The sequence below is a fragment of the Loxodonta africana genome, chromosome 4 (assembly GCF_030014295.1).
Source record: "Loxodonta africana isolate mLoxAfr1 chromosome 4, mLoxAfr1.hap2, whole genome shotgun sequence".
NCBI lineage: Eukaryota > Metazoa > Chordata > Mammalia > Proboscidea > Elephantidae > Loxodonta > Loxodonta africana.
In genome coordinates, this window is record NC_087345.1 from 41,053,417 (window position 1) to 41,076,125 (window position 22,709).

Here is a 22,709-nt window from a genome sequence, read left to right on the forward strand (position 1 = left end):
GATGGTATTGACTTGGTGATTTCCTCTTTGGCCTTCTCTTTGTTGGTGTAGGGGGATCCAGATGATTTTTCTATGTTTATCTCATATCCTGATACTCTGCTGAACTCTTCTATTAGTTTCAGTAGTTTTCTTGAGAATTCTTTAGGGTTTTCTGTGTAACTAAATAAACCTCTGACTTAGTAAACCTATAACAAAGGAAGAGATTGAAAAGGTAATTTTTTAAAAAAAAAAAACAATGAAAGAAAGCCCTGGCCCTGATCATATCATCTGCAAATAGAGATACTTTTACTTCTTCCTTACCAATTTGGGTGACTTTTGTTTTCTTTTCTAGCCTAATTGTTCTGGCTAAGACCTCCAGCACAATGTTGAATAAGAGTGGTGATAAAGGGCATCCTTGTCTTGTTCCCGTTCCCAAGGGGAATGTTCTCAGACTCTCTCCATTTGAGATGACATTGGCTGTTAGCTTTGTATAAATGCCCTTTATTATGTTGAGGAATTTTCCTTTTCTTCGTATTTTGCTGAGAGGTTTTTTTTAAATCATGAATAGGTGTTGGACTTTGTCAAATGCCTTTTCTGCAAAAATTGATAAGATCATGTAGTTCTTGTCTTTTGTATTATTTATGTGATGGCTTACATGGACTGTTTTTCTAATGTTAAACCATTCTTGCATGCCTGGTATGAATCCCACTTGGTCATGGTGAATTACTTTTTTGATATGTCATTGAATTCTATTGGCTAGAATTTTGTTGAGGAATTTTGCATCTAAGTTCATGAGGGATATGTGGTGTCTTTACCTGGTTTTGGTATCAGGGTTATGCTGGCTTCATAGAATGAGTCTGGGAGTATTCAATCCTTTTCTATGCTCTGAAATACCTTTAGTAGTAGTGGTGTTAACTCTTCTCTAAAAAAAAAAAAAAAAAGAAGTTCGGTAGAATTCTCCAGCAAAGTCGTCAGGGCCAGGGCTTTTTTTTTGTTGGGTTTTTTAAATTACCTTTAAATCTCTTCCTTTGTTATAGGTTTATTTAGTTGTTCTACCTCTGTTTGTGTCAGTTTAGGTAGATAGTGATTTTCTAGAAATTTATGCATTTCCTCTAGGTTTTCAAATTCATTAGAGTACAATTTTTCTCTTATGATTCTTTTAATTTCAGTTGGGTCTGTTGTGATATCACCCATCTCATTTATTATTTGGGTTATTTGCTTCCTCTCCTGTTTTTCTTTTGTCAGTTTGGCCAGTAGTTTATCGATTTTGTTGATCTCTCCAAAGAACCAGCTTTTGGTCTTGTTAACTCTTTCAATTGCTTTTCTGTTCTCTATTTCATTTAATTCTGCTCTAAGTTTTATTATTAGCTTTCTTCTGGTGCACAATGACTTCTTTTGCTGCTCTCTTTCTATTTGTTCAAGTTGTAGGGATAATTCTTTGATTTGGGATGTGTGCATTTATTGCTATAAATTGACCTCTGAGCACTGCTTTTGCTGTGTCCCAAAGGTTCTGGTAGGAAGTGTTTTCATCCTCATTTGAATCTATGAATTTCTTTATTCCATCCTTGATTTCTTCTATAACCTAGTCATTTTTGAGCAAGGTGCTGTTTAGTTTTCATGTGTTTGTTTTTTTTTTTGCTTTTTCTGTTCTTGATTTCTACTTTTATGGCGTTATGGTCAGAAAAGATGCTTTGTAATGTTTCAATGTTTTGGATTCTGTTAAGGCTTGTTTTATGACCTAATATGTCTATTCTGGAGAATGTTCCAAGTGTACTGGAAGAGAAAGTATACTTATCTGCTGTTGGGTGGAATGTTCTGTATATGTCTATGAGGTCAAGTTGTTTGATTGTGGCTTTTAGATCTTCCATGTCTTTACTGAGCTTCTTTCTGGAGGTTCTGTCCTTCACCAATAGTGGTATGTTGAAGTCTCCTACTATTAATGTGGAACTGTCTGTCTCTCTTTTCAATGCTGTTAGAGTTTGTTTTATGTTATTTGGAGCCCTGTCGTTGGGTGTGTAAACATTTATTATGGTTATATCCTCCTGGTCTATTGACCCTTTAGTCATTATATAGTGTCCTTCCTTATCCCTTGTGGTGGATTTTACTTGAAAGTGTATTTTGTCAGAAATTAATATTGCCACTCCTGCTCTTTTCTGATTGTTGTTTGTTGACATATATATTTTTTTCCATTCTTTGAGTTTTAGTTTAGTCGTTAAGTCTAGGGTGTGTCTCTTGTAGGCAGCATATAGATGAATCATGGTTTTTTTTATCCATTCTGCCACTCTCTGTCTCTTTATTGGTGCATTTAGTCCATTTACATTCAGCATAATTTTGGATAGGTATGAGTTTAGTGCTGTCATTTTTGATGTCTTTTTTTGTGTGTGTTGTTGACAGTTTCTTTATTCACTTAATTTTCTGTGCTGAGTGGTTTTTCTTTATGTATTGTCTTTTCCTCTTTTTTGTTGTTGCTTTTGTATTTGCTGAGTCTTTATGTGTTTCTTGTTTTTTCATTTTGATGTGTAGGATTGTTAGTTTCCTTTGTGATTACCTTAATATTCACCCTTATTGTTCTAAGTTTAAACCAAACTATTATTTCTTTATATTGCCTTGACTTCCTCTCCTTATGAAAGATCTATGGCTGCATTTTTTAGTCCCTCTTTTTTTATTTAATATTGTCATCTTTTACATAATGATCTCTCTGTTTCCCTGTTTTGATCGTTTTAGCTTTTATTTTTGTGATTTCCCTATCTGAATTGATACCTGGTTGCTCTGTTCTGTGTTCTGGTCTTGGATTGTTATTAGATGTTGATTTTCTAACCAGATGACTCCTTTTAGTATTTCTATTAATTTTGGTTTGGTTTTTGCAAATTCCCTAAACTTTCATCTATGTGGAAATGTTCTAATTTCACCTTCATATTTGAGAGAGTTTTGCTGGAAATATAATTCTTGGCTGTCATTTTTTTTTCCTTTAAGGTTTTATATGTGTCACCCCATTGCCTTTTAGCCTGCATTATCTTTGGTTTTGGCAAGTTTGATTATAATATGCCTTGGATACTGTCTTTTGGGATCTACCTCACGTCGGGTTTGATGGGCATCTTAGGTAGATATCTTCTCATCTTTCCCAATATCAGGGAAGTTTTCTGCCAACAAATCTTCAACAATTCTCCCTATATTTTCTGTTATCTCCCCCCCACCCCGTTCTGGTACTTCAGTCACTCATAGGTTATTTCTCCTAATACAGTCCCACATAATTCTTTGGTTTTCTTCATTTTTTTTTTTTAATTATTTTATCTGTTTTTTCCTCAAAGATCTTGGTGTCAAGTTCTTTATCATAAATCTCGCTAATTCTGACTTCCATTTCCTCAACTCTGCTCCTATGATTTTTTTCTGTCCTACAGTCTTAGACGAGCAGGTGTGATTAGTGTAGGCACAGGTATCTGGCTGTGGTAGGGGGTCATGCTCTGAGGCAGAGGACTGACAAGTGCCCCTGAGTGTCTGTGAGGAAAGCATGTCCCTGTACCCTAGAGTACATAGGTGGCTGGGTTTTCCAGCTGGACTGTGGGTACCCAATGCTGTTGGCTGTAAGGACTGGGAGGCACCACTTATCCATGGACCCCTGTTGAGGGCAGCTAGGTGGTGTGGGTGAAGCCACCAGTCCTCAGGCCCCTTGTGTGAGTAGGTGAGGCCCTTGCTTAATAGGCAGAGCAGTGTTAAATGTTGTGAACATGTCCTTCCACCATATAGCTAAAACAGATGAAGTTAGACTTAAGGTATATACCCTGTTGTACTGTGCTAATGAGGGCCTACACTGTTGAAATGCGCCCACACAGGTCTATGGAGGGGTAAAAGGCATTCAAAGTCCATGGACTGCTTATGCCTGTACCTAGGCAAAGGAGCTGTTTCTGTCCTGAGTTCCCAGCTTAGGGGAGCTGGCAGATTATTTTTCCCCCTGTTTGTTAATTTGTTCCTTCTCCAAGTCTGGGAGGGTGGCTTAGGGAACACGGCAGGCATTACTCCCAGCCCAGAGAAAGCAGCTATCACTGAAGCTGGCTCAGGACCCACTGCTGAGCAGGGAGGAGTCAGTTAAATGGGAGAGAGTTTTATCCAAAGAGGTGTTTTTTGTCCACCTGGAAGATTTGACGCAAGTACTTATCTTATGCCGAGAGTACTACTTTTCACTGATGCTGGAGGAATGAGTGGACTCTTCTCCACTTGGTCTCTCCCAGTGTGGAAACTGTGTCCTGAACACCACTTCTTTCCTTAGTGTGCTGACGCCAGAGGATCTGGCCTGCAGGATGCTGGTTCCCGCTGGGTCAGGTCTGGAAACTCCTCACTGCTTCTGAACTGTGTCTCCCTCCCCCCGCTGCTCAGTCTGATTCCTTAACTTTACCTTTGATGCTCAGGGCTCCTAGATTATCATATATAATCAATTCACTTGTTTTTTCGGGTCTTTGTTGTAAGACAGACCACCAGAAGCATCCAATTACTCTGCCATCTTGGCCCCACCCAATTTGCCTGGACTTCTGATCTACAGAACTGTGAGGTAACAAATTTAAGTTGTTTGAAATCATTAAACTTGTGGTAGATGGTTGAGGCAGAAATATAAAGCTATTACAATGCATGATCTATTTCTTTTTACTTTTTGTGAATTGTTAGTTCATACCTTTTAAACATTTTCTTGTTGACTTATTGGTCTTTTCTTACTGATTGGCAAGAGTTCCTTACTTATTATGGAAATTATTCTTTTGTCAGAGAGTTGAGGTGCATTGTATTCTTCAGTTTGTCATTTATCTCTTGACTTATTTTATTGAGGTTTTATGCATAAAATTTGGATTATTACTGTTCTCCTTCATCAGGATGTTATTGTACTCTTTGATCTTTGCCTATGTAGAATATGAAAAATGATATCTCAGTGTATGTGTAGTTTACATTTCTTTTATAAGAGAAATAGAGTGTTTTTTTTTTTTTTCATGTATGTATGTGGTAGGCAGAATTTTTATTTCTGGTTATTCAATCAAACGCTATTCTAGGTACTTCTATGAAAGGATTTTGCAGATGTAATTGATGTTACTAATCACCTAGCTTTAAAATAGAAATATTATCCTGGATTATTTAAGTGGACTCAGTCTTATCCTGGAAGTCCTAAAAGCAGAAGAGGAAAATAGAAGTATCTAAAGTGGTTAAATTTGTAAATCTTTTCTTTTATGACTTCTGAGTTGTGTGTTCTATTCAGAAAGGTCTTTCTCTTTCCAGATTTGACCACAATTTCTTCCTGTATATATGTGGTTTCAGGTTGTACATATACACATTTGATTCATTTGTAGTATATCCTGTAAGGTAGAGATCCAACATGATTGTTTATTTCAGATGACTGTCTGATTGTCTCATTTTAATTAATTGAATGATACATGGCACTTGTACCTTATGATAAATTCCATTATGTGATGGATGCATTTCTGACTTTCAATTCTGTTCTATGAATATGCCTATTCTTTTGCCAGGTTCCCACAGTTTTAATTTTATAGCTTAAAAAAAAAAGAGACCAATTGCCGTCAAGTCAGTTCCAACTCATAGTGACCCTATAGGACAGAGTAGAACTGCCCCATGGGGTTTCCAATGAGCAATTTGTGGATTCAAACTGCTGACTTTTTGGTTAGCTGCCAAGATCTTAACCACTACACCACCAGGGCCCCATATTTTTAAAAGATATCATAATATCTTATAGTCCTATTATCCCTCATTACTCTTATTTTTCATAATTTCTACCTCATTTTCACTTCTCAGAGTTAATTATATTAATAGATAACAGCATTAAACCACCCTTCTGTTTAAAGATCAAACTTATTTGGTCATAGCATATTTTTGAATTATTTTTCATTTTTATTTATTTGTTGCAAATTTCTTAATTCATTTAAAATTTTCATACAATGATATGCACAGATGTTAAGGGTACCATTCAATGAGTTATGACAAAAGTAAACACCAGTGAAACAAATCTCCAATCATAACATAGAACATTTATATCATCCTGTAAATTTTCCTTATGTCCCCTCCCAATGAATCCCCACACCCATAAGGAATTTTGAACTCAGTTGACAAAGGAATCTCTCAATGTTTTTTTCAAGGTTTTGTCCTCTAGGCCTTCAGGGGGGATGTAGTGGAGAGTAAGGATTCTATATGGAGATATTCTTATCTCCAAAAACATTTGGATTCTGTATTAGTTTTCTATCACTGCTCTAACCCATCACCCATCTGTCAGTTTGTCATACTGTGGAAGATTGCTTATTGCTACTAGGCTGGAAGCTATGCCACTGGTATTTCAAATACCCACACAGTTACCAGTGCTGGACAGGTTTCAGCAGAGCTTTCAGACTATGACTAGGAAGAAAGACTTTGTCACGGATTGAATTTCATTCCCCCAAAATACCTGTCAATTGGCTGTCAATTCCCAGTATTGTATGATTGTCCACCATTTTGTCATGTGATGTGATTTTCCTATGTGTTGTGGATCCTGCCTCTGATATTAGTGAAGTAGGATTAAAGGCAGTTATATTAATGTGGCAGGACTCAATCTACAAGATTCGGTTGTGTCTTAAGCCAATCTCTTTTGGGATATTAAATAGAGAAGTGAGCAGAGAGACATGAGGACCTCAAACCACCAAGAAACAAATGTCAGGGGAACAAAAGACCTGGGGTCCCTGCACTGAGAAGCTCCTAGACCGGGAGAAGATTGATGATAAGGACCTTCCTCCAGAGCCTACAGAGAGAGAAAGTCTTCCCCTGGAGCTGATGTCCTGAATTTGGGCTTTTAGCCTACTGTACTCTGAGAGAATAAACTTCTGTTTGTTGAAGTTATCCACTTGTGGCATTTCTGTTACAGCAGCGCTACATAGCTAAGACAAGCCTGATGATTTAATTTGGAAAATTGGCCAATAAAAACCTTATGGATCACAATAGAACATTGTCTAACTCACTTGTTTTGGACACATCATCAGGAGGGATCAATCACTGGAGGAGGACAGAGTGGTAGAGACGAGGGCAAGGGAGACCCTTGGTGAGATGGATTGGCACAATAGCTATAAGGATGGCCTCAAACATCTTGAGAGTGATTCAGGACCAGCATCATTTTGTTCTGCTGTACTTAAGGTCACCATGAGTCAAAGTCCACTCAACAGCAGCTGTCTATTTATCTGTCTACTGCTCTGACAAATCACTGCTTTAAAAGATACAAATTATTGTTTTAAAAAAACACAAATTTACTATCTTTTAGTTCTGGAGGTCAAAAGTTTGAAATGGGTTTCACTGGGCTAAAATTAAAGCATTGATAGGGCTGCATCCCTCTGGAGGCTCTGGGGGAGAGTCTGGTTTCTTACCTATTCTTTTAGAGGCTGCGTGGGCAGTCATGGCTTGTGGTCCCTCCTCCATCTTCAAAGTCAGCAAGCACTTCATCTCTGCTTCCATCATCACATTTCCTTCTCTGACTCTTCTAATTTTAAGAGCTGTTGGATTACAGTGGGATCACCTAGATAATCCAGGATTTTTGCCCTATCTGAAGATCTTTAACTTCATATCAGAAAAGTCTTTTTTGCCATGTGAGGTAACAAAGTCACAGATTCTGAGGATTAGGGCATGAATATCTTTGCAGGCACAAATGGTTAAGCAGTCAACTACAAACTAAAATGTTGACAGTTAGAACTTACCCAGAAGAACCTCAAAAGAAAGACCCGGCCTTGAAAACACTACAGAGCAAAGTACCCTGTGCACATGGGGTCGCCATGAATCAAAATTGACTCAATGCGGTTTTTTTGGTTTATTTTTGTCGTAGCCATTAGTCTGCCTCCTAGAGATTTTTTTCTTCTATGTTATTCCAGGGAAGTTGTGGCACCTCAGCTTCATTATTTATAAGGCATTAGTGGCTCCATGTTGCAGACAATAAATCAAGTAAACAATTAGAACCAATTTTAGCTGCATGAGGTAACACATTATATCCAGAATCTCTGGTAAGTGTACCCTTATCCATAAATTTAGTCATATTCATTGATTTTTTTAGTTCTCCTCAGTCTAACACCATTAGAATTTATTCCATGCATATTTGCTAGGTTTCAGCTAATATAAATGAGCAAGTCTTGCTTTTTTTTTTTTTTTTTAAATGCTAAAACTATTCTCTTCTCGATCAAATTCTGTACTTATCTGAGCTTAGCTGAGATCTGATCCTAGTTACGCGGCTCTTGGCAACAATGAATTATTAAATCATTGGTGTGAGTCTAGAGGAAAAGTGGCATTCCTTTGCCAGGCCAGTTGAGGTCCCAGTCAAAGTTATTGTAGGATTTTCAAGAGAGAATGATTAGACTCCTTGGACTCAGAAGGAAAGCTGTTTCCACTAGAAAGAGAAGGCCAGTGTAACTAAGAGGTTCAAGATCCTTAGCTTTGTCTGGCTCTTACTAACCCCAGCAAAATTACTAGATGCCCCTATTGCAAGTGAAACATACATTTTCCATACAACCCAGCAATTTCTGGGTATTTACCCGAGAATTAAAAATATATATTCAACGAAAACCTGAGCATCAAATATTTACAACTGCTTTATTCATAAATACCAACAACTGGAAACAATAAAGATGTTGTTTAACTGGTGAATGCATAAACAAACTGTGGTACATCCATTCAATAGAATAATACTAAGCAATAAAAAACATACATATATACGTGGAACAGCATGGTTGAACTTCAACCATATTATTCAAGGTGAACAAAGCCTAGAATGGCCACACGTTGTATAATTCCATTTATGTGGCATTCTAAAAAATGGCACAATTATAGAGAGAGAAAACAAATCAATGGTTGTCAAGGGCTAGGATGAGGGATTGACTACAAAGGGGCAGAAGAAAGTTTTTTGGGTGATGGAAATGTTCTATGCTTGTGGTGATAACTACATGATTGTATGGGTTAGTCAAAACTCACAGAACTGTATATAAAAAAAGGAGAACTTAGTGAATTTTAATGTATGTAAATTTTACCTCAATAAAAACAAAATAGTGGAGACAATGAGACATATTTTAAGTGAGGAAGTTGTAGAATATTTTTGATAGTCAAAGAAAAAACTACGAAACATGAATTTTTGTATCCTTCAAATGTAAGACCATTGACAACTATTTACAAACAGGCTAAATATCTGGAATTATCATTCCCAAGAACATTTCCTGAGGAATCGACTAGAAAAAGAACCTCAGTCACTGCCAAGTGACAAGATGTACTTCATCATAAAGTCTATGGGATGAGAATTGAATATATTTAACCGTAGAATCAAAACAAAACAATGAAGATAAAACTTGACACAGTAATATATAAATGTAATATGCTTTAAGAAAGGAGATATACTATAACAAAAATATCAGAAGAAGAAGAAAATCAGTGGAAAATAAAACTGAACTTTTCATAAATACTAATAGGGAGTATAATGCTATAATCTAAAATTCCCAAATCAAGAAGAAATTAAGTATACTTAGGACTAAGAACATTAAAACTAAAATTATATTATTAATTAAAATTGGAAAATGGAAAAGTGGAAAGAGGAGTCAGGAAAGAAGTAGGTGTTATCTAATTTCAATATTGATCATAGTAAAAATTATTTCTCAAGATCGATGTGACTAAGGGCATTATATATAAATTTATTAATAAAAAGGTAACCACTAGGGAAAAAACAGGCACCTTCCAAATATCAAAAGAAATACCAAAACACAGAGATCAAACCACATAGTAAAAGACATAAAAATTTAATTTGAAGCAATATAATAGAACTAAAACTAAATCTGTCAGTTACATCAATAATGTAAGTAAGCTTGATACATACATTAAAAGAAAAATTGTTGCAGTTTGGCTAACAGATCAAAATTCAACTCAATGCTGCATAAAGTGATAGAGATAAAACAAAGGAATTTAGATAAACATCTACACAAAATTAAAAGAATTGGCAAAGAAATAACAGGCAAATGCCAATACAAAGAAAACAAGCCATAATTATAATAACCTATAAGATAAAACCCAGATCAAAAAAGCAGTTTTCTTTAAAGAATCATGGAAATTCTACATATAGGATAAAGCCTTCTCTTATTTCTTAATTTTTAAGAAATTTTGTAAGAATTCAAATCTACATAAAGAAAACAGAATGGTTAAATAGTTCCTCATGTACTGATCACTCAGCTTCAATGACTGTTTTATTTCATAATTGTTAAAATTATGTCATTTCCACTTATTCCACAACTCCTAGCTGATTATTTATTATTTCTTGTCTTTTTTTTTAATTAAGTATACATGCATTTAAATTTACAAACCTTAGTTGTCCAATTTTTGTTAGTGCATGCACTTTTTAAAATCCATATCCCATCAAGATATAAAACATTCCTATCACTCCAGAAACTTTTCTCAGGCATTTTCCCAATCAGTCTCCTATTCTAGAGGTAAATATTATTTTTTTATTTTTTTAAGTATAGTTAGATTTCCCTGTTCTAAAGTTCATGTAAGTGGAACCATGGGATACCTGCTCCTTTTTGGCCAGCTTCTTTCGCTGACCATATTGTCTGTGATATTCATTCTGTTATAGGAAGTGTTAATAGCCTGTTCCTTTTAGTGGCTGAGTATCTTTCCGTAAATAAATATTCCACAATTTTGTTTATCCATTTTCCTATGAATGTGCGTTTGGATTGTTGCCGGTTTGGGATTATTAATAGTCTATAAATATTCTTCTACAGAAACATTCTTTTTGTGGACATTTGTTTTCATTTCTTTTGTCTAAACACCTAAAAGTGGAATTTCTGGCTGTAGTTACATACAGGTTTATCTTTGTAAGAAACTGCCAAATGTTTTTCCAAAGTCGTTGCATCATTTTACATTCCTGCCCATTCTAAGTGTTATACATCCTCCCAATATCTGCATCTATTAGTCTTTTAATTTCAGCCATTTTAGCGTGTGTGTAGTAGTATCTAATTGAGGGTTTAATTTATATTGTCCTCATAATGAATAATTCTGAGCATTTTTTATGGACTGGATTTAATTTTTTAACATATTTTGTGTACTATATGTATATATTTTCTTCTTCAGGGTTTCAGCCATGTATATGTCATATATTCCAAATTTGTCTTTTTTTAAATTTTTTTATCTACTTCTTTCCTCTGGTAACTCCTATTTTACATCCTTCTGTTGTCTTGACATATCTTCCCTGAGCTGTTGCATCTCTTCTTTGTATTCTTATTTCAAAAGTAGAAATAATTCTGTTTAATGATGGCAAAACATATGATCTCAATTTGAATCCGCTTTATGAAAACAATTTTCTTGTGACCGTTTAATCTTTGCCTTTTTTCTGTTACTCTCTTCTGATACTTGTAGCACGTTTGCTTTATTTCAATTAAATGCACATTTTCAGCACTGTTTATTTGAAGGGGTTCAAAATGAGGAAAAACCAGAATCTGTCTCAATTCTCACTGGACTCAAAATTTTGCGTGAAAGTTTAGTCTATACTTTTCCCCAGCCAGCGGAGCTAGACTGCTGTGGTATTTTTCAGAATAAAAAATATACCTTCTCTTTTGCTGCCAGGAAAACAGACTACTTTCTTCAACGATGACTTGTCATCCTCTGCTTCTTAAAACAAAACTAGAATTCTGAGAGCTTGTGCTGCTGTTGGGTATATATTCACAGCTGATGCTGCAAACACACGATTTAGGCTTTCGTCTCAGAAAGGGGTTCTAGAAAAGCACTCTTTGTTACTCTCTGATCTGTAGCTGCCATTCTCTCAGTCACACCCCTATTCCATTGCTATTGCTCTTGGAAGCTTCCCGACTATTCCAGAATTTGGGGCTCCAGTTATCTCCTGGTTTTAGTGAAAGTACGTTTTATACTTTTGTTTCTGCGCCTCCTTGATGCTTTGAATATTTATAAGAAAAAAAAGAAGAGATGGTGATGCTAAATTTAAGCTACCATCTTCAAAACTGACAGTATTTTCAAAGACATTTTTTCATTATAAAAATCCCATGTCAGCATTTGTCCTCCTACCTTATTTTATACATATATATGTATAAAATAAGGTAGGAGGACAAATTTTATATATATTTTATACATATATATGTATATATTTTATGCATATATACATGTATAAAATAAGTATAAACTACATATAGGACAGAGTAGAACTGCTTCATAAGGTTTCTAAGGAGCAGCTGGTGGATTCAAACTGCCGACTTTTTGGTTAGCAGCCGAGCTCTTAACTAATGAGCCACCAGGGCTCCATATATGTGCATATTATATATATATATATATACATGTATATACATATACATATCATACAAAATTGTATGTACATGTATATACCTACATATATGTATTATATATTAAGTATATATATGTAATTTAAGTTATATTTTAAAATCTTGTTAGTCCATGAAATTCAAATATCTAAAAATGAACAAAATGATCTACGGGAACCTTTCTAGTTTTTTTTTTTTTCCTCCATTGGTGGTGACTGTTTTCTTTCCCATAGTAGTGGGGATAGATGAATACAAGCTGCCATTTGTCATTACAAAGATGCTTTTTGGGGGGCAGATATGTGGCTTGTTGAGGAATTCCTTCTGCTTGGCCTCTACAGGCTCAAAGGCTGGTGTCTACCTTGGCAGCATCTGCAGTCAAGGGACAGAGTTGCTATTATTTGTCTGACACAATCCCTGGCAGAAGTATAGTTATATTTATTTGAAGTGGCAGAACAAAGCTTCTTTACCCATGCACACAAGCTGCTAGAGCTTTCAATCAATTAGTTAATTGTATGTGGATATTTTGGGTGTTTGGGATATGTGTGTGTGTATGTGTGTGTGTGTACACATTTATACTGATGGTCACTAGGTCCCTTCGACATTCAATTTTATAGATTATAAATTATGCACTACGTATTTTAACAAATCTAATGTATGAAAATTTATGTTTATAAGCATCAATTGACAAATTTATTCATGGGTGGCTTCAAATGACAGACTTTCCCAGTACAGTATGTTGTGATCAACATAATCATGAGTTGATTTTTCCCCTCCAAAAAAAAGATTAGCAAAAATTTAGTTACATACCAGTTATATCCTGTGTGGTACACGTACACACACTTATGTTTGAGTTCCTCTAGTATCTAAGAAACTCTCTACTATTGTTCATAACTAACCATTTGATAGTAGAAGCCAAGTGACTTCAGATGTGAGCTAAAAAAGATCAGATCATGTATAAAAGAGTTGCCTTTCTTAGTTTTCAAATTATTTCATTAATGATGACAATGTATAAATGGTCCAAGAAGACCATGCTTACCTCTTGATAAATGGGCAGTGACACATTAAAAAAATTCTTAAAGAAGGAAGATGCCTTCTGCTTGCTTTATGGGCAATGCCTTTCTGTGACCACAAGAGACAAAGGATGAGCTTAGTTTTGCTAAGCATCCAGAAACTGAATTCCCCCAGTTCACTCAGATACTCAGACATTCTGCAAGACTGAACCACAGTAAGCCAATTTTCAAAGACTCTGTCCACAGACTTGCCCAACAATTTGCTAATGAACAGTGGAATGAACAATGTACTTTTCCTAAGACCAAAACCAAACCAAACGTGTTGCTGTCAAGCCGATTCTGACTCATAGCAACCCTATAGAGGCAGTGTAGAACTGTCCCATAGAGTTTCTAAGGATTGCCTATTGATTTGAACTGCCAATCTTTTGGTTAGTAGCCATAGCACTTAACCACTATGCCATCGGGGTTTCCTTCCTGAGGCCTGAATACTAACATCTGCTCTCTTGGACCTATCTTTCACAGTATCAAGGGGAAAGTTAAGGAAAGAAAAATTTTATTTCCTGAGAACCTACTATGTTCTCAGCACTTTTTCAGGTTTTTTTTCTCATTGAATTCTCGAGCAATTAATACAGGATAGAGCAGAATTCAGTTAGTATACGTTAAACAGCCCATGCTGTTTCCATTCCACTATTGTCTCAAGAGAAATAGAATCATTTATCTGAAGATTTTGGGTAAAAGTAGGAATAAAGCAAATAGATCCAGGAGATCTTGAGGGATGGTACAACCAGAGTCTGTAAAATCCCTGTGGTCTTCTCTATGTCCTAATCTTTTGTAATCAACTTAATCATAATTGAGTCAGGAGCCTTTTCATTTATTAATCCCAAATACAAAGACGCTGACATATCCTGTGACTTTCCTTGGCTACACTCAAGGACTAAGATTGCTTTTTCCTTTATAACACTATTCTGTTCTCTGTAAGCTTTATACACTAAAGAATGCCTCTGGAGTGAGTTATGCTCAGCCCAGGATCTCCACATTTGTTTGTTCCCCTGAAGACTAACACATGGGTGTTTTAATTTTCACTAATTTCAATTGGGAAAGGTTGGATTGGTCCTTTATTACCTACTTGTTTTGCTACCCATCCTGCTATCTACCACTCAATTCAATTTTCCCAGATATAACATAGGGTCGTTCTGGTTATTCTTGAGAAAATCTTCTTCCTTGTAATCTAAGCCATGTTTACCCTGTTTACAAATTCTCACCTATGCAACCATCCTTGATGCCCAAAGATGGGTTCAAGGTCATTTTGATCCCCTTTCATGGTTGCAAGGCAAAGCAAGGTCTCTTTCGCAAGAATGTGGAATCTTGAATGGAAAGACAAAACTAATTCCCCTAATGCCAGCTTTTTAGAGAAAAGTTTTACAAAATTTCATTGGTGAGACCCCCTGAACTATCCTATTTTATATGTTTCCAGAGATTTAGTTCAGAATTTGCTTGATTTCCATAAGTTATCCAAGTATGCTTCCAGTATGTCCCTTTTGGGAGTTTAAGTTAGCCAAACCAAATAAGTCTAAAATAATACATCTACTAATTCCTGGTATGATTTCCTGTCCAACTAAATGGAGCTGAACAACAGAAAACCTCCTATCCTTTTTGCTTTTTTCTCTTAAATCCTTAGGCCACTAATTTCATGGTACATTTACCCTGGCCCAAATTATATTTCAGGGACCAAAGTCTCTCCCAAGGACACCCCAAACACCAAATGGTCACTCTGATGATGATGTCCCTAGTACTGCCCACAATTGGAAAGGACTTTGGGAAAGAAGAGATGCTTCCTGTCTCTCCTTGACTCTGCCCAGAAGACTAAGCTCCCTCAGACCCTGTCATAGGTTATGGAGGATGAAAGATGGTGAAATGTTCGTATCTTTTCTGAATCATTTCATTTCATTGGAGAGGATTAAATGGAACCCTGCTTGTGGAGAAAAAAGTATGGAAAATTTTATTCAATTATTTCCCAATCCGTTGATTAAAAAAAGAAAAAAAAACAGGCACCTTTTCATTACATCATGCTTGTTATGTAATAGCAGTGAGTTATAAAGATATACATTGACCTCAGCCCAGTCAATATTAAGGTTCTAAACCACATCTCAGCTTTTTGCATTCAAACCAATGGCCCATATTATTCACAATGTACTAATTTGATAAGCTTCCATTTCAGAGTGTAACTTTTCCCTTAACTCATGTGTGGACATACACTCCTAAAGATACATCCTTATGCTCTCCAGCTCTTGGCTCTGTGTTTTTTCTATGCTGATGCCATTTCCAGGCAGTTATTTTCTCTGTTGCAGGTAAAATGGCTGCCAGAAGCTCCAAATTTATATTCTCATAGCTTAATTGGCCCAAGAAAGAAAACATTTTATGATATCAACAGTTTGATCAAAATCCTGGGCTTGAAGCTCATTGTCCCAGATAGGGTTATGTGCTCTCTGAATCAATCACTGTTGCCAATGACACTGATTGGTTTAGGCCTACCTCATATGACCTTCCAGGAGTTGGGGTTTGGTTCATTTTAATCCATATCACATGCGCTGAGAGTCGGAGATATTGCTGCCAGAAGAAGTGAAATAGCACTCAGGCAAAAAAAAAAAAAAAAAGAGAGAATAAGTAGAGGGGAGATGATAATTGGGGAGAGTTCTTTATTTTAGGGAAAAAAATGTTTCTTACATACTAAGTGGAATTCTGAGGATATTTACCCTCTGAAGCATTATTTTTGATGGCAGTTAAAACTGTTTTGGTTAATACTATGTTGGTGTTTGTTATGTGTATATCTGTAGGTACATACTGTATGTATATGTATAATTAATTTACTTATTATTTTAATTATTTAATAATCTACCTCATTACTTCAGCATAGGACTTGTAGATTTCTTAATTTTTAGTCCATTCTTATAATTCAGATACATTCTATGTTAAGTATTTTTCATCCAGTCTGAGAAATCATCAATGGATATAACAGCATTGTTGTTTATATGACCTGTGTTTAGAATTTGTGATTTCAAAATGGCCGTTTATAACTTAGGGTGTTTATAAATGAAGTATACACTCAAATGTACTAAATACAAATACAAATGTGCATATGTATATATACATATTATGTAATTCTACATGTTTATGTATGTACATGTGTATATAGGCCCTTTTATGCGTATGTGTGTGTGTGTGGCCAAAGAAACAAAATTACCTGGGGGAAATTTTTGGTGTTCCATTTCCATATGGGTCACACATGTAAACCATTGCTTGGCTAAATCAACCTCTCAACTCCATCTCTGAATGTTTTGTTTATCTGGAGCTAAACAGATTAAGAATCTATCAGACGTATCTTTATGCTCTCATTAATTTGTTTCACAGGCATTCTTTTACTAACATGTCAAGCAATCTGAAGGATTTTTAGGGTCACCCCTTCCAGGAAACCAGCTTCTATTTCAGCTTTTGTGTGGCCTGTTTCCAAGAATTAGAAAGCACATTTTCCCCAGAGATGAGGAAAGATGACTTCATTTCTTCTCCCCACTTCCTAAAAGAATTATACTTACCTCTTCCCTCTTCTCATGAATCTACAGAGCTACTGAACTGCTTTACCCTACCTTCAGAGCTTATCCCCAAATTTCATTTGTTTTAGGAAAGCTTGATTGAGGAGTATCTCTCAAAGATACTATATATCCCATGGTGAGCTCATTTGGTTGCCTTCGAGCCACCAGGAACTTCTTGAGGGGCTATCTCTTTTTTTCTATTCAGTACTCAAGCCTTAACCATGAAATCGTTGATGCTCAATAGAAATTCATCAAAAAAAATTTAAATAAAAAGGCAAAAAGAGTGTAAGTAACCTTACTACCTCTTGCTCGAGTTCTTTAGCCTAATGAATTACTCTTAGGATCTTTTTTCCCTCTAATATTCTCAAAATTTTGTCTTCTTCTGAAGAAGATGACAGTGGGCCAATTTCTGATGCTGAGCTGAATGTAGTAGTTTGAATTGAGAGGACATCAACTGCATAGATTATCTTCCCTTCCAGAACAGAGACAAAGATACCATTCTTTTGCTTTCTCTAAACCTATGGATACCAAAAAAAGAAGAGTGAGGCTAACTTTTTCTCAAGTTCCGTGAGGGTTCTCTCAGAGTTGGTTTCAGTCTTACTTTTTTACTGGTGACGACTGATTTTGATTTAATCTGAGTATTGTTCTCAGTTGCGAACCTTCATTTCAGGCTCATTGTGTGTTCATGGGCTCTGTTGTTAACCAGACAAGTCACATCAAGCCAAGCCCAGCCAAGTCACAGTTCCTTGAGCACCTGCACCCATACAATGTGCTCTTCTGCTGTGACCCTGGGTGGGGAGTGATTTTAACATTCACTAGTGCAAGTTCCGCCAAGTCCCTGCAATGGAAAAAGAACAGCTGAGTAAAGAAGCTGTGGGGATTTTTAGTCATCCATCAGCTCTGAATCTCATTTTTGAAAATTCAGAAAAGGAAAGTGAAACTGCAATATTCATTATCATTTCAAGTTAATGAATAGAAAAGATCTAAACATAAAAACACCTGGAATTGATTATTTGACAAACTCCATCAAAAACTCTTTTGGACTCATCTTTTCCTCACATCTGGTTAATTTAGAAGTTTTGGAACAAGGACAGGGTGGGGAAGATTGAGAGAATTTTCTGGATAAGTTATTTTTACATTTTATCATCATCAAGAGACAAAACTCCCATTTTACTAAAAATCCACTACTTTAGAGATACACTTCTTCTTCTCATCAGTTTACACTTCTAATACTTTCATTTTTAATCTTAGCTAAGTGAAAAAAAAGAATAAATACATAGTACATACTTACACATACTAGTATGCATATACTTACAGATATATATGCTTAATATTTTTCCCTGTTAGACATATTTTAAATAATCAATTTTGATAAATATTTATGATACCAGGAACTTGCTTTGTGCATAGCTATGTCAGATACAGAATCCAACATGGTCTTATTATTGAAAATGATGAGAAGCAAATCACATACTGAGAACAACAGCAACATTTATGACTTCTGTCTCTACCACTATCTCTACTACATTACAGCATCCACAGACATATGCACTTAATGTTAGAAAAATTCAGTGAAAGAAACAGGGCTGGTGTTATTTTTAACTCCATTTTATAATGTGGAAACTAGATTGATTTGTTCAAGGCCATGTGGTTAGGAAGTGGTGGAGACAGGATGCAGAAGCAGATCTGAATGTTCTATGCTTTTTCCATGATACCACACGACTGGGTAAATAACAATACAAGATCACCCAGTGCTTAAATAGACACCAAGAATAAGTGTTATAGCTATTCAGAGGTGAGAAAAAAATCAGTGTAGGCTGAGCAGAAGGGACAGACAGGATTTAAAGAGGCCCTCACTCTGCATCATGGTTCCTGCACACACGTTACACTGCAGTGAGTGGCAATGGGTCTGGATAAGGGGTAAATGTGGCTATTGTAATTAGCTGCTATCAAGTTGGTTCTGACTGTTGGTGATCCCCTATACAGCAGAATGAAACACTGCCTGGTCGCACACCATTCTCATGATCACAGGCATTTTTGAGTCCATTGTTGCCTTCCAACCTTGGGGTCTATCTTTCAGTACTGTATCAGACAATGTTATGTTGTAAGCTACAGGGTTTTCACTGGCTACTTTTTGGAAGTAGATCCTAATCTGCCTTAGTCTGGAAGCTTCACTGAAACCTGTCCACTAAGAGTGACCCTACTGGTATTTGAAATACTATTGGGATAGCTTCCAGCATCATAGCAACATGTCATCATAGTATGCCACAGTACACCAAACTGACAGAGGGGTGGCGGAAAAGTGGATAAAGAGTACAAAGAGAAAGAATGTCCCAGGGACAAGTGACATACAAAGCATGCAAGTGGATGGAGAACAGGTAAGACAGCTTAAATGGGATGTAGGATTCAAATGGAGAAGACAATTGTTGAAATAGTGAAAGATAAGACTGAAAAAGTAAGTTTAGGTCAGATTGTAGCAGTTCTTGCATATAGACTAAGAAGATTTTAATCCAGAACAGTGCTGTCCTAAAGAATTTTCTGTTATAAAGGAAATAATTCTATATCTATGCTGTCCAAAGGAGCCCTGGTGGAGCAGTGGTTAAAGTGCTCAGCTACTAACCAAAAGGTTGATGGTTTGACCCCACCAGCTGCCATGTGGGAGAAAGGTGTGGCAATCTGCTTCCATAAAGATTTACAGCTTTGGGAACTCTATGGGGTAGTTCTACTCTGTCCCTGTGATTTGGAATTGACTCAACAGCAGTGGGTTGTTTTTGGTTTTGGTGCTGTCCAAATGGTAGCCACTATCCGCATGTGACTATCGAGCACTTGAAATGTGGCTAGTGCGCAGGAACTGGTTTTTTAATTTAATTTAATTTTAATTAATTTAAAATTTAAATAGTCACATGTGGCTAATGTCTTCTGTATTAGACAACACAGATTCTAGATCATTCTCAGAGGAGGGTCATAAAATATTTTCAATTGGGAGTGGTCAAATGAAGTTTGTGTTTTAGGTAATTGAAGTCACTGCATTAAATTTTTCTTTCAAGATACATAAAGAACAGTTTAGTTGATATTGTTTATATCAATTCAAATTTAAATGGGCAGAGGTCTCAACTAGGAGGGGAGATAGTAAAAGTAGTAATGAGAGAAATGATGAAGAAGCTGTTTATAGGACTCAAGAGTACTTACTAAATGTAAGACACCAATATTCCTTCTTCAGTGCCTAAGACACAATGAAGTAATTGAAAAAAAAATAGGTTAGTAAGTACAGGTAGCTGGTTTTGAGGTAAAGTCGATTTTATCTTTTCAGAGCATCCTTATAGGATCTTGAGGAGAATCCATTAAATGTCAATGAGAAAGCAGATATCAACTTTAGAGTGCTTTTCAAACCCAAGAGATAATGGATTCAAGGTATCTGATTGGAACTGTCTAAGGAGTCCTGGTGGTGCAGTGGTTAAACAGCTCAACGACTAACCAAAATGTTGGTGGTTAGGACCCACCAGCCGCTCTCTGGGAGAAAGACATGGCAATCTGCTTCCATAAAGATTTACAGCCTTGGAACCCCTACGGGGCTATTCTACTCTGTCCTATAGGGTCACTATGACCTCGAGTTAATTTGATGGTAGTAGGTCTGGGATTTTTGGTTTGTTTGGAACTGTCTAGGAGACAGTTTGTGGTAAAAGCTGATCAGGGGCAGAGGTATAATTCCAAGTGAGACTTTCCTTACTTCAAGAAGAATGTTTATTTAACTGCATCATCATTGTCTGTACTCTAAAAGAACATGAGAAAAAGAAAAGAAAAAGGGGGACCCTACAAAGGAAGCAGGCTCAGCTCACAGTCAATGGACCAACATAAATCAAATCTTGAGGTCGTGATTTGTATATCATGATTGCCCTCAATTAATTTTTAGGTCTATGACTGGATGAGATTTTGCTGTATTTCCTTGTGGTTTAAATTCAGTTATCATTGGTTGAACAGTGGCTTTGTACAAGGCATTGAACCAGGCGCTTCATAGCTATAGAGAATGAGTCTCTGTCCTGAAAGAATAAAAAGAAAGAATATACAATCTTAATTGTTGCTCAAGGCACGAACACAAATAACTGTGCTACAATGAAGGATATGTTGAGGTACATTGTTCTGTTTGAGTTTAACTGAAGGAAAGAGAGATGATATTTCATGAAGTGAAGCAGGGATGGATTTATGAATAAATGATATCACAAGTGGTCATAGGAGGATAGTTAAGGCACTTTCAAAGATAGACAAAAGGTCAAGGATATTCTAAGCAGTGGATTAATTGTGAGACTTATTATTGGAGTGGGACTGTGAAGTGGGTTTGAGGAAACATAGTCTCCTTTTGAAGTCTAAGATGGTAGTACATGTTGTAGGCATACTGTAGGAGTCTTGAAGCTTATATTCATTCAGCAAATATGTATTGAACATCTACTAAGTAATGACTATTTTTTTGAGTTCTGAAGGAAACAACGATGAGTAAGGCAGACATGTTTGCTACCATTATGCAGATTAGATTTATTAAGAGGCAAAATAAATAAATAATTCACTGGTTTTAGTTGAGGTAAGCTCTGTTAGGAAAATAAAGATGTTCATGTGTATAATAGGGTATCCTGGCACTTTCTAAGAAGTCAAGAAAGGATTTTCTGAGGAAATGGCATTTATCCTGGAACCTGAAAGACATGTGGATGTTAATTGGTTACAGAAAGTTTAAGGTGTTGGTGAGGGGAAGGGGTAACACAAGGATTGTTTCAAGCAGTGGGAATAGCACATTCAAAGGTCCTGGGGCAGGAATAAGCTTGCTTAGTTCAGGACCTGAAAGAAAATCTATTGGCTGATGTGCGATAGTGAAGGGTTGGCTGGGGAGATACGAAGGGGAGGAAACAGATCGGGGCAGATCATGCAAGACCTGTGCCCCACTTAAAGTATTTTTACCTTTATTCTAAGAGCAGTGGGAAGCCATCACATTGAGAATGGTGTATCAAATAGGGTTTTTATTTGAAAACATTGTAATCTGCTTTAACTAGTTTCAACAGAAAACTTGTTAAAGATATGAACTACTTTAACCAGAAACCTTACAAAAGATACGTGGTAGTTTATAAAGAAAAAAAAATGATTGGAGGATGTTAGGGTAAAATAATTAGGCTACATAACTAGGATCTACAGAGCTGCTCTATTACAGACCCAACTGCTACAACTGCTGCTTCGGATTTTATTACTGATGTTGGCTATAGGATTCTACTGAAACTTCACCTGAAGCTGTCTCTGGAATTTGAACGCCTGTCTGCCATGTTCTTCCTCCTCCCAAAACGAATCTTTCTTCTTTATGCCATTGATTTCTAATTAAAATCTTTAGGGGTAAGTCTGATAGGTCGCATATCTTCTACTTTGTTGAAACATGTACTTTTAAGATTTGACATTCCTCAAAATAGATAAAGTGGGGGCGGGGGGAAGTCCTGGGTAACCAAACGGATGTAAATAGGGGCTGCACTGAGTTTTGTTGCTAGTTGTCTTTGACTTGGCTCTGACTCATGATGACCTTATGTTTAATAGAAGGAAACACTGCCCAGCCCTGCACCATCTTCATGATCACTGGTACATTTTAGACCATTGCTGCAGCTATTATGTCAATTCATCTCATTGAGGGTTTTCCTCATTTTACCTGATCATCTACTTTACCAAGCCTTAATTTTGTAGTAGCCATTATTGTTACTATTTTTTTAAGAGACCCATGATTAAAGATATATTTTAGGAAATTAAATCTGAAAATCATGTGTAGACTAACAGCTGTGCAGGGGAAATCTCTTAGGAGCCTTTTGTGGTAGTTT